The following is a 14,069-nucleotide window of genomic DNA, read 5'->3' as shown; positions in this document are numbered from 1 at the left end:
AATATTGATTTTAATTTTTCTTTGATAATGTAAATCTGAACCAAAGACATGAATTGTTGAAGAAACTCAGCAGGTCTGACAGAATCTGTGGAGAAAAACTGAGTTAAAGTTTTAGATCGACAGAAACCCGTTACGTACACATTTCTACATTATAATGCTGGGAAAATTATCAGTTTTATATATTGAAACAGGATTTTTATCAAAATATCTCAATGACAGACAACCGTCACCTTTACAAATTCAAAAGGACTTTATTGACTATAACGCTGTTTCCGTTGCTCTCAGCTGGTGAAAGGCTGTGCTTAAATGATTGCCTTCTTTCGTTTTCTTTCTCTCAGTTTGCAGCAATTTCGAATAGAGAATTGGTCATTTCAGTGTCTAACTCAGCATGTGTCTCCATACGTCTCTCTTTGTCTCTGCGCATCCATCTCACCCTCTTCCTGTTACACATTCTCCGACACTCTGCCTGCCCATACAGCTCTTTACCTATTTCGGCTCTATGAAAAGTCTGACATTTCGAGACAATTTGTGTGTGCAGTTGCTGAGAGGCTTTTTGCCCACTGACTGGAGTGCGTTGAACTGTACTCACATTCTCTGGATAATGCGTCTGTCACTTCATACCAGGCAAGGCGACACTTCTTCCTCAAACAATTATGACTGTTTCGATTCAAAATAGAATTCCTCATCCACCAGGAAAAAAAGCAATTTCACTACAAATAAAGAAGCACAACGATGTATATATTTTTGGTTTAAATGTATGAACGGTGACATCAGAGAATGAGAGTGATAACCTGGTGGTATCTCTGCCATTAACACAAAATTCCCTGGCAAATCTGCAGCGTCTCCTGCCTCATCTCGTTATTCCGACCTAACTGGGAATGAAGGAGGGGGAATAAAAGAGGAGGAGAAGCAGAAGTGCTTGTGGAATAATGGAGAGAAACCACAGACATAAGTAATAGTTCGGAATATATTAAAAAAACACATGGTATTCACTGTTGGAACTTAACCCAGATCACCAAATCTTAACAGGGTGAAAGTCCAAGACGCTGAGTAACTTTCGCAAAGACTTGAAACACCAAGCCCAAATATGAACGCAACAAGTAGGCACCGCTGGGAGTTGAACCCAGGATCTCTTATTTACTAGACAAGCGCTTTAACCAACTAAGCCACAGCGCCACAGTAAAGAAGCTCTTCCTCATCCATATGTGGAGTTGCTTAACCACTTCCTCACAGTACTTGGACATGTGTTTTCGGATCAATGTTGTTCTCAGAGAATTGCAATCAATCCTCGAATTTTCAAATACCAACAGTTTACAGCTGAACATTCTCTACTGAATAGGCACAGAAAAACATAATCTCTTCTTGCATTCATTTAAAACTGGTATTTTCACCTGGTTAAAGTGACAGGAGAAAGAGGATGTGCTCATTCTATCGGGGCCCATGAACCACGTTAATACACACAGAGGGGACATCACATCAAGAGGAACAAGGTCATTGTGGTGAATTGACTAGGTGTAATGTGTAAGTAAGTATAAACATTGGGCAGTAAAAGCTGACGCAATGGCACCGACATTGAGTTTTGCACCATCTGTTCCGCGCTCACTTCCTGCATTATGCCTCCCAGGCATCATTGTCTATCACTTTATTTCACTGTCTTCGTCCACGTCTCATCTTATTCCAAACGATTGCAGATGTCTGATAGGAACCTTTAAATTTTCGAAACGGATTCCTGGAGTATAGTCGTCACTCAATGGGAAAGGATTCACTGCATATCCAGAATTACCACAGTGATGGAGGAGATGAATTATTTTCCTCAAGCTTTCAACTCCTCAGCACAGACATGATACCGCTCGTGGGGAATTTCCAGGATTTACATTCAGCGACACTGAAGGATCAGCGAGATACATCCAACTCAGAAAGGTGATATGATTGGAGTGGGATTAGTGGTTATCGTTTCCCGTGTATCTGCTGCCTTTGTCATTATATACGGATGGAAGCAATTACTGACCGATTCTGGCAGGATCTGGGTGTGTGCTCTGCATGCAAGTAAGAATTTGTTTTCATTCTAATAATTCACAAAAAGAGAAATAAATCTTCATTACCTGAGTGGGAATTATATCCAGGTCTGTGCGATGCAAACTCAGACTCCTGAACAGGGGCCTCCTGTAATGCTGACTGTAAAACTTACAACCTGACTTGAAGACACTCTTGTGTCTTTCGTTGACTCCATAACAAACTTCAGCTGCAAAGTTGCTCACTCCAAGTTCATATTATCGCACTGGATTTCAATGTGAAGCAAGTGGAGCTGTGATAATCTGATGTTGTTCAGCAGATGCACTGCAGGAAGGCACAGAACAGGCTGGTGGTCATAGGGTCTCATTTTGACGCGCTGGTCTCCGGTGAGCGGGCAGCACGAATAAGGGTGTCGTGACACTCGTCTGATTCTAGATCCCAGTCTAGAAATGACCAGAGTTTTCTCGCTGAACTTGTTCAGGGTCTTGAAAGGAAGGGACCATGACTCAGATTATTAAAGTACACTTCACTGGAGTGGATCATGTAATCGCGTAGTGACTGTTAACACAGCAATGGAAACGTCCAGCTGACATGTAGGCAACACTGAAGGAGGCAGGTGAAGACGAATGTGTTCAGTTTGCCAGTGAAAGACACTGCTTCACAAAGTGTGACGTATTGAATTAAAGCAGTGACGCTAATTATCTTTGCTGGTTCTTCACCTTGGTAATCTTGTATCCCCCCGATATAGATGTCTCCATTATATATGGAAAAAATGAGAGGAAGTCGACGGTGGATCGGCTCTGTTGTGTAATGGATAACACGTCTGAATTTGAATCGGTCTATTGTAGTTTTGAGTTCTACTTAGCTCAATTGCAGCATGCTGCTTTGTTGAAGTCAGTCATAACTGGATTTATAAATACATTAATGGCAAAGAGGAGTCTGCGAAGAGTACCGGGACACCATAAAAATCAATAAGCCCGTCTCTGTTTGGTGCTGCTTGAGATGGGGGAGATATGAAACCTTTGCTTTGTATGGACGTTACTGTGGGGAAGGACATCGTACATAGAACATAGAAGAATACAGCGCTGGACATGCCCTTCGGCCCTCAATGTTGCGGCGACCTTTGAACTAATCTCAGCTCATGCCCTTGCAAAATACTATCATGTGCTTCTTCAAGGATTGTTTAAATCTCCATAATCTGGCTGAGTTAATGTCACTGGCAGGCAGGGTATCCCGCGCCCTTACCACTGTCTCAGTAAAGAACCTGCCTCTGACATCTGTCTCAAATCTATCAAATCACAATTTGTAGTTAAGTACCTTCGTAGAAGCTGACGTCATCATCCTAGGAAAATGACTTTCATGTCTACCTATCTCATCCTCTGATCGTCTTGTCTGTCTCTATCAAATCCCCTCTGATCCTTTTTCTTTCCGATGAGAACAGCCCCAAGTTTCTCAGCCTTTACTCATTAGGCCTTCCCTCCAGACCAGGTATCATGGTGGTTCAGTGGTTTGCACTGATGCCTCATAGCGCCAGGGACCCGGTTACAATTCCAGACTCGGGCAACGGTTTGTGTGGCGTTTGCACCTTCTCCCTGTGTCTGCGTGGGTTTGCTCCGGTTTGCTCCCACAGTCCTAAAATATTCAGTTCAGATGAATTGGCAATGCTCAATTGCCTGTATTGCCAGGTGCATTAACTGGGGAAAATATAGGAGAATGGGTCTGGATGGGTTTATGTTGGGAGGGTCGATGTGGACTTGTTGGGCTGAAGGGTCTGTTTCCGCACTGTAGGCAATCCAATCTAAATCTCCTCTGCACTTTTTTCCAATGCTTTCACATTCTTCCCGACATACATCCACACTAGCGTTTTGTATATTTGCAGCATGATATTGTGGCTCCAGAACTCAATCCCGCTACAAATGAAACCTAACACACAGTATTCCTTCTAAACAGCACTCTCAACCAGGGTGGCAACTTTCAAGGATCTATGCACATGGACTGTAAGATCCCTCTTCACATCCACACTACCAACAATCTTTTCATTGACCCAATACTCTACCTTCCTGTTATTCTTCCCAAAGTGCATCACCTCAGATTTAGCTGAATTGAACTCCATTTGCCAGCTCTCAACCCAATTCTGCAGTCTATCCAAGTCGCCCTGCAACCTGTAACATATTTTCAAACTGTCCACTACTCCACCGACTTCAGTGTCATCTGCAAATTGACTCATACATACACCTATGATGCGTCTAAGTTATTTATAAAAATAACAAAGTACCAGAACAGATCCTTGTGACACACCACGTGTAACTGGACTCCAGGTTGTATATTTTCCATCAATCACCACTCGCTGCCTTCTTTCATGAAGCCAGTTTCTAATCCAAATTGCTAAATCACCCTCAATCCCATGCCTCTGCATTTTCTCAAACAGCCTATCACATGGAACCTTAACAGAGGATTTACTGAAATCCATGTATACCACGTCAACTGCTCTACCCTCATCTACATGCTTGGTCACATTATCAAAAAAAACTCAATGAGGTTTGTGAGACAGTACCTGCCCTTGACGAAACCATGTTGACTATCTGAAATCAAATTATTGCTTTCCAGATGATTATACATCTTACCTTTTATAATCCTTTCCAAAACCTTTCCGACATCAGAAATATGGCTCACTGATATATAATTACCTGAGTCATCTCTGCTGTCCTTCTGGAACAAGGGCACAACGTTTGCGATCCACTAGTCCTCTGATACTAAACGTGTAGACAATGACGACTCAAATATAAAAGCCAAATGCTCTGCTATCTCCTCCCTCGGTTCCCAGAAAATCCTCGGACAAATCCCAACCAGTACAGGGGACTGGTCTACTTTCACTCCTTCTGGAATTGATAACATCTCTTCGTAACTAACATCGATCCTTTCTATTCTAATATCGCTTATTTCATTCTTCTCCCCGACATTATTCTCCTTTACCTGAGTGGAAACTGAGGAGAAATGCTCGTTTAGTACTTCTCCCATTTCCACAGGGTCCCCACTCAACATCCCACTTCTGTCTTTGACTGGCCCTATTCCTACCCTAGTCATCATTTTAATCCTCACATACCTAAAGAAGGCTTTAGGTTTCTCCTTTATTCTATTTGCTGATGAATGCTCGTGTCCCTTCTGTGCGCTTCTGAACATTCCCTTAAATCCTTCCCAGCTAATCGGTAACACTCCATCGCATCATCTGAACCACCTTGTCTCTCAACACATGAGCCTCAGTCTTCTTATTAACAAGAGATGCAATTTCTGTAATAAACCATGGTTCCCTTACCTTTTCAATTCTTCCCTGCCTGACCGAGACATACCTATCGAGGAAACGCAATATATGTTCCTTAAACCAGCTCCACATTTCCATTGTCTGCATCCCTCGCATTTTGCTACCCCATTCCATGCATCTTAACTTTGCCTAATCACATTATAATTGCCCTTGCCCCATCGATAACGTTTCACCTGTGGCATGAAAGATGTAGTCTGTGGGGAAATAGATGTTGTTGTCTTGAAAACAAAAACTGTGTTACAGAGGAGGAAGTGCCAGATTTATTGGACCGGAGAAAAGTTAATAACTCCCCGTGACGTGATCAGGTCACACCACAGAACTCTGTGAAAAGTGAGGCAAGTGATTTCTGGGTCACTTGCGGAAAATTGTGTCATCGATAATCACAGGTGAGGTGCCATAAGACTCGGCTGGCTAACATGATACCACTAATTAAGAAAGGAGGTAAGGAAAGGCTAGGCAACTATAGACCTGTGAGTCTGACGTCGGCGGTTGGTAAGTTGTGGAAGGAATCCTGAGAGACATGATTTTGAAAGGCAAGCTTGATTATGGATAGTCAGCAATGGCGTGTTGCGTTGGGAAATTATGTCTCGTTAAATTGAATTAATTCTTTTTTGAAGAATTAACAAAGAGAAATGATGAGGGCAGAGTGATTAACGGGATCTATGTGTCCTTCAGTAAGGGAGGTCGACAATATTCACCATGGGAGACTAGTTAGCAAGTTGAGGAGATCCAAACATTTGGATTCAGAACCAGCTCGAAGGTAGAAGACAGAGAGTGGTGTTGGAGGGTTGCTTTTCAGACTGGAGGCCTGTGACCAGTGGAGTGCCACAATGATCAGTGCTGTGTCCTCAACCTCTTGTCATTCATATAAATGATTTGGACGCGAACATAAGAGGTACATTTAGTAAGTTTGCAGATGACACCACAATTGGAGGTGCAGTGGAGAGCGAAGAGGGTTACCTCAGATTATAGCAGTATATTGACCAGATGTACCAATGGGCTGAGAAGTGGCAGATGGAGTTTAATTCAGATAAATGGGTGGTCCTGTATTTTGGTAATGCAAATCTTATCAGGACTTATACACTCAATGGTAAGGTCCAAGGGAGTGCTGCTGATCAAAGAGACCTTGGAGTGCAGGTTCATAGCTCCTTGAAAGTGGAATCACAGATAGATAGGATAGTGACGAAGGCGTTTGGTATGCTTTCCTTTATTGATTACATTGAGTACAGGAGTAGGGAGGTTATGTTGCGGCTGTACAAGACATTGGTCAGGCCACTGTTGGAATATTGCGTGCAATTCTGGTCTCCTTGCTATCGGAAAAATGTTGTGAAAATTGGAAGGGTTCAGAAAAGAGTTACAAGGATGTTGCCACGGTTGGAGGATTTGAGCAATAAGTAGAGGTTGAAAAGGCTGGGGCTGTTTTCCCTGGAGCGTCAGAGGCTGAGGGGTGACCTTCCCTGAGATCGGGGAGTCCAGAACTAGAGGGCAAAGATTTAGAGTGAGAGGGCACAGATATAAAAGAGACCTAAGGGACAACTTTTTCACGCAGAGGGTGGCACATCTGTGGAATGAGCTGTCAGAGAATGTGGTAGAGGCTGGTACAATTGCGACATTTACGAGGCATTTGGATGGGTACATGATTAGGAAGGATTTGGAGGGATATGGGCTGGGTGCTGCCAGGTGGGACTAGATTGGGTTGGGATATCCGGTCGCCAGGGAAAGGTTGGACCGAAGGGTCTGTTTCCATGTTGTACATCTCTATAACTCGATTACTCTATGTTGTGCCCAGACCCGACTATGCCAATGCTCTTTTGCTCGTCGTGAAACATTCTGAAATTTCGGATAGTTATTGTCTTATTGTCGTCAGCAGAACTGCAGTTGCCTGTTCCTGAGCTCACATATTTTCCAATTCACATGGCTAACACAAATCCAATTAGCCTCAGTGATTACTGCAATGGTAATCAGATCTGGGTGTGTGTGTGTGTGTGTGTGTGTGTGTGTGTGTGTGTGTGTGTGTGTGTGTGTGTGTGTGTGTGTGTGTGTGTGTGTGTGTGTGTGTGTGTGTGTGTGTGTGTGTGTGTGTGTGTATGTTTTCAAACATAGAAACACATACAGAATGCAGCCATTTCATTTCTATATTAAACAAGAATGTATATTTTTCAGAGGATAGTATATCAGCTGCAGATAAACAATAACTAACGAAAACATAACATTGGAATGCTGACAACTTTAATCCTCTCGTGCAACTTCCACCACAAACTCTCAGAGGCAGTGACAAAAAAACAACTATGATATCGTTGTTGCACATGAAGCATGGCAAGGCAGTTCAGTATTCCCTGCCCATAGGAATCACTGAGATTGTTCTGTTAACTTTTCAGGATATTTTGCTGTCATTGGTTGTGTCAGCTTTGTTTTGCTTGACACTGCGTCGACAACGTGGAAAACCCTCCTGCTGAACAAACCAAACACCCAGGAAACTGGCCTCGCCTCAGAATTTGTCGCAGTATGAGTGACAAAGAACTCCTAAATTCCAGTACATTTTAAAAACTCGATTTATTCTTTAACTCTAAAAGTGAACATTTGGCAAAACGATTTACAACTTTCAGCCCAGTTTCTCTTAACTAACTGTTATCGGCCTTCAACTGTACAGCAACATACTTTCCCAATAACCATGAATTAAAACTACATCAACTTAATTTCAAAACCACACAACGGCTTTCAGTGTCAGTTTCCATCTCCCTCTGGCTATAGGTTTCCTGGGTCATCGTCGATATTTTCGTATGAAAAAGGAACTTTGACCGGGAATAATTTGCGGACAATTTACTCTATCGATGACATTTAGTCTCACCCTGCCTAACTGTCAAAATGTCCGATTCTTTAATGTCCAAGCACTGGATCGTTTCAGTGGTATGATATTTACAAAACAATAAATTCAAAATAATCAGTTTTAATTTGCTGGGGCATATTTTAAACAGATTTTTTTTATAAATTTGAATCATTGGAAAAATAACAACCGAAATTTGGGTCTTTGTTTCACAATAAAATGTGTTTTTTTTTCTCAAATGTCCAGTACACTCTGATACTGCTAGTCATTCACTTGATTGGTACCTGCAAGCTCGCATTGCAAATCAGTCTTCACTCGCTTTTGAAGGTACATTTGACACCCACAACTTTATAACATCTCCCCACTTACGAAAAAGATATGAACCATTACAGTGAAAAGATGCTTTTTTTCAGGTTTTAACCACCATTACAAGGAAATGCGTAGGGCCTTAATGTAATTTCATATTAATTCCTGCGCGCGTGCGCGAGCGCTCATACACACACACTCACACGCACTTATATATATATATATATATATATATATATATATATATATATATATATATATATATATATAACATTGTTATCCGTTCAATCTTATCTGTAGTTTTTCTGTTAAAGCAGCAATAACGCATCTATAACCAAATTCTTATGAGCCATAACATGTACAATGTCTACATTAAGAGTCTGCCTCAAAAGACTACAACGGATAAAACTCATATTCTTCTCTTTTATTCGTTTTGATCTGACATATCGTTTGTCACATAAACATTAAACTGTTAGAAGGCCAGTACGAAACTCAATAATTCTTTTTTTCGATGGTAGAGTGTTTTCTCTGGTGGGGTGTGGAGTTTAGTGTGTAGTAAACAACTGGCGTTCAATTCCATCATGATCTTCGAACAGCTGTACAGCTCCAACGCGTATGTTGTTGGTGTCTAAATTGCATGACCGATACGATGTAACAAGAACCTCTCCTCTGCTTTTGTGAATGTTGATTTCTTTCAGTTTATTACTAGTTTTGCTTCTCTTAATCGTTCAAAGAGCTCTGCCAACTGCGGCATATGACTCCCCTTGACTCACTGACGATCACTACATCATCTGGATGGACTGCACAATTTATTAACGCAGCCATAAGCCATAAGGTCATGAGTCTTTGGAATGTGGCTGGTGCATTTTTCATTCCAAAGTTCATCAGTTTGAATTGATATAACTTATTCGGGGTCACAAACCTCTTTGTATTTCTCTGAATAAGGTATCTGCCAATCACTACGCAGTAGTTCTCACTTCCTAATGTAACTGACTTATCTAAATTTCTCGATAAAGTCTGACTCGGTTCGGTGATATTTACATTGAGTTCTCATTCAACTCCTTCCACACTAATGTGGCTTTGAAAGGATTAATCCTATAGGGGTGTTGTTTCATCAGAACAGCATTCCCTACTTCCATCCCATGCACAATGGCATTAGTCCTCCCCGTGTTATTCCTGCAACTGTCGTCATACTGCTGCTATCTTTCAACTGCGTTTTTTTTTTCTCCTGAGACAGCTCACTGACGCATCACGTACTCAGGGACTTCCTCATTGTTTAATTTGCGGTCCATCAAAATCCCCATCATCTGAATTTGTTTTCTCATTCTGTGGGGCAGTAATTAACTCTCTTTTTTTCAGTGCCCTCTGTCTGTTGTAACAAGGTTTCAACATATTCATATTACATGACCGTCACGGTTTTCTCCTATCCGCATAAGACCATTAGACCAGACGAAATAAGAGTGGGAGTAAGGTCATTTGGTCAATCGAGTTCTCTCCATCATTCAATCATGGCTGATGGGCATTTCAACGCCATCTACTCGTATCCCTTAATTCCCTGTGAGATTGAGAATGTATCAATCTCTGTATTGAAGACATTTAATGCCATCGCCTCCATTGTGCTCCGTGGTAGTGAATTCCATAGGCCCGCCATTCTCTGGCTGACGAAATGTTTCCTCATTTCCTTTTTAAGTTGACACCCTCTAATTCTAACGCTGGGCCCACGATTCCCAGTATCCTCACTAGACAGAAACAATTTCTGAGCGTCCACCTTTTCCAAGGCATCTTGTAAGTTTCTATTAGATCTCCCCTCAATCGTCTGAACTCGAAATAATACAATCCCAGTATCCTCAACGATTCATCATTTGTTAGACATACCATTCCAGCGATCATCCGTGTGAATCTACGCTGGAGAAGCTCTCCTGCCAGTATGTCATTCCTGAGGTTGGGTCCACAACAGGACTCAGTATTCTGAATGGGGCTTAACCAAAGCTTTATAACGTCTTCGCAGCAACTCACTGCTTTTACATTCCAACCCTCTCGAGAGACATGACAAGAATGCATTTGTTTTCTTAACCACGTACTCAACCTCCAAGTCACTCCGCAATGAATCGTGTACTCGCACTCCCAGATCCCATTGTGCCTTGGCTTTATGAATTTCTCACCGTTCATAAAGTAGTCTTTGCCTGTGTTCTTTTTTCCAAAGTGCAAGACCTCGCATTCTCTCCCATTAAATTCCATCAGTTATATCTTGTACCATACTCCTAAACTGTCCAAGCCTTTCTGTAGCCTCCCCAACCCCTCAGAACTACCTGCCTGTTCACCTAACGTTGTATCATCGACGATCTTCGCCAGTGTGCCACCAGCCTTTTAATCCAGATCATTTATATATCAAGTGAAGCTGGTACCCCAACACTGAATCCAGCATCTTTATGTGACAGTTTTTCCTGACTCAACTTTTCTTCTTAATTTTATAGGAATCACTAAAGCTGGCTATTGAGTGAGTGTTACAACTGGTTATACGTCATCCCCACGGGAAAACGTCCGAATTTCAGAGATTTTATCTGCCCCCGTACCTTTCTACGCTGTGCCACTTCAGGTGTTGTTTAACTAATTCACCTACCTGATTTTATCCCTGCATCACCTCCGATACATAATCCAATCGCGCGATCTCCTACTTTGGCCCTATGAATTTCTCTGTAATTATTTTCAAAGGGCCTCTCACTCCATGTCCGAATATTACGTCAAAGGGCATAAACTTGGGAGGTTTGTTTTGGGGTATGCCCAATGGCAAACAATGCAAATAGGATACTTTTATCTCAACCATTCGGGCAGCCCAGGAAGTACCCTCTTAACACGGTATTCAGCGTCTGATGCCTCCTTTCTAAAGCTCCCTGGGATTCAGGATGGAACGCACTTGTTTTAAAGTGCTGTATTCCTAAGCCATCCACCACTTCATCAGATAGCCGAGTAGTAAAATTTGTCCTTAGTTTGATTGAATATTCCTGAGTGGCCCATACCATGTGAAGAAAGCTATTGATTCCACGACCTTTATTTCTTTTCTTCTTCCTGCGTAATGGAATTGCCTCCGCAAATCTCTTTCCCATTTCCATTATGGTTAACAAGCACTGCTTCTCGCTTCTAATTTGCGGAGGGGATGTGCAGAGTTAGTTATCACCTGCATGAAAGCTTCTTCCAATGTGTTAATTGGCAATAGAGTTGCTGTTTTTATTACTGCTGTGGCTCACGTAGCATTTGGAACATATGACATGTATGGCAAACGTTATTTACATCCTAATTGCATTCGAGGCCAATACGAATGCTTCCGTACCTCAGCCTGAATCGTATTTCCACACAGTTGACTTCGTACTGGTAGTTCATGTATTACCCATAATACTTCCTTCATCGTTATTTGCAACACAAGCTTGTGCATTTCGGCCCAGTTCTCCCCAATGCTCTTCTGCATGGTGTCCATGTTAAAATAATGACCATCAGGAATAAACTCTGACTCATTTTCTGAGTTTCCATCAACATATATATCTGTTATTGTCTCGTCTTTCAGTTGTAAGTCCATTAGCTTCCATTTAGTCACTTCTGCCTGACCCCCTGTCAGTTCCAGTTTTCCTGAACCAATACATCAAGCAGTGTGCCCGCTAATTGAAGCTCAATTTATTCGTCTTTCTCTTCACATTCTGTTTCGTGCAGTGACCTATGATAGCGGGATCGTTTTACTACACAGTCTGAAAACATGCCAGGTTACTTACCTTTTAACTCTTCAATTCCCTGGTCTCCCTTGGTGTCTCCACAACACTGGTGGCACTCCCACCTTGGAAACTGATCAATAGATCCCAAGAAAAAACTGTATTCCTGGAACTCACATTCAATCACTTGTCTTGAGTTTGCTTTCCAAACTGATCTTACAATATACTCTAAATTCCTGCCCAACTATCCCACAAATTTCCGTTCTCTCGGGTAACATGTCAGAACGTGTGCAAAAACATTCACCTCCAGATCCCGTATCTCTGAAAATGGTAACATAGTTCCCTTCTCTCTGTGTTCTTTCTGAGTAAACTTTATCCACAGCGATGAATTATTTTCAAGATCAGGGACTCACTCCCTACCCAGCCCGTACATAAGCTGTGCACTAACCAGTAGCGCCTCGATTTTACTTCAGGTTTCTTTTACTATATTCACGAATGCCAATGGCTTAGCCTCTTCCATCACATCTTTTCCCACAGTGGCTTAAGTTAATGACCAGTACAGTGACTTCATGTGTCCTCCTTTATCACAGTGGAAACACCTGCCGGATATCACTTCCTGTTCCTCCTCTTGGGATTCTTTGTTAACCTTTTGTAGACTAGTGCCAACGTGCTCTTAACTTTGTTTTGTAGAGTGAGATCTGTACTTCTCCAAATTTCTGTCCTCACAGGATGAATTTCTTGTCAAAAGCTGAACGTTGCCTTGTGCACCAGTGCATATTCATCTGTCATCTCTGCTGCTATTCTCGCTTATTGGCTATTGTTCATCCACACAAATTCTTGTCATCTCTGGAAGTGACTTCTTCAAAACTCCTCCAGAAGATTAATCTCTCTGATAGCCACGTTGGCCTTGGCTATTTTAACTACGGCACCCATCTATCAAAATTAGGATTTTTAATTCTATCGAACTCAACATAGGTCTGATCTTGTTCCTTCCTTACTTTTCTAAAGGGCTGTCGATACGTCTCTGGTACGAACTCATAAGTAATCAAAACCAGACTGTTTGACATCTTCATAATCACTTGACCCCTCAACTGATAGCACTGTAAATACCTCACTCGCTCTGCCTACCAACCTAGTTTGAACGAACATTTCCCACAACTTCAACACTGCAAATGCCGAGTCAATTGTTCAAATGAAATAAAGAAAGCTTCTAAATCATTCTCATCAAAATGTGGAAGCGTTGTAACATATTTGTGTGTATCACAATCTTCTCTCTTCATATCCACATGGTTAACTTGACTTTCCTGGATATGGTGCAAGTTCTGAAGATTAAATTCTCTCTCCTTTTCTCTTTATTTTCTCGCTCTTCCTTTATCCCTGTCTTCGATGTCTCCTTGTTCTGCTCAGCACCTTCTCTTTATTGCTTTTTACTCTATTTTCCTTCTCTCACTCTTTTTGTCTCTTCTCATTGCTTTCTATCTCTTATCTCTCTCTTTGTGTCTCTCTTTCGTTATCTTTATCTTCTAAATCCATTTTCCGAACATGTAATTTAAGTGTTTTTTCTAACTCTGCTGCACTTGTTTGCTTCTCTGATACACCCACCTGCTTGATTAACTTCCTCGCACTTTCAGTTTTACATATGTCCTTGGTAAAACCACATTCAAACCTCTTTGCTAATTTAAAATTTGTGCCGTATTTTTGTCTTTCTGAACTTTAAAAACAAATTTGGGAATAGTCTTCAAATCCCAGAACGATGTTTGCAATATTAAGAGCCAGTTATCTCACTTTCCATTTAACCGAACACAAGTAACCGAAATTAAACTCTCACCTTCATTTTGATTTGAAGATTTGGGCCACTAATTGGCACATGTTTACATTTTTCTGGACCTTTCCAACCAACCATCAACTC

General features: G+C 41.6%; 1 non-coding gene across 1 annotated transcript; it reads right to left on the bottom strand.

The window, feature by feature from the left end:
* Window positions 1-1,102: 1,102 nt before the first annotated feature.
* On the bottom strand, window positions 1,103-1,176 carry trnat-agu (transfer RNA threonine (anticodon AGU)). The gene has a single exon. It is a non-coding gene; the product is annotated as a tRNA-Thr (tRNA).
* Window positions 1,177-14,069: the final 12,893 nt, after the last annotated feature.

This window comes from Chiloscyllium plagiosum, unplaced genomic scaffold (genome assembly GCF_037043375.1).
Source record: "Chiloscyllium plagiosum isolate Xiang-an unplaced genomic scaffold, Cpla_swu_hap1 HiC_scaffold_14, whole genome shotgun sequence".
Taxonomy (NCBI): domain Eukaryota; kingdom Metazoa; phylum Chordata; class Chondrichthyes; order Orectolobiformes; family Hemiscylliidae; genus Chiloscyllium; species Chiloscyllium plagiosum.
This window is presented reverse-complemented; position numbering and strand designations above follow the sequence as displayed.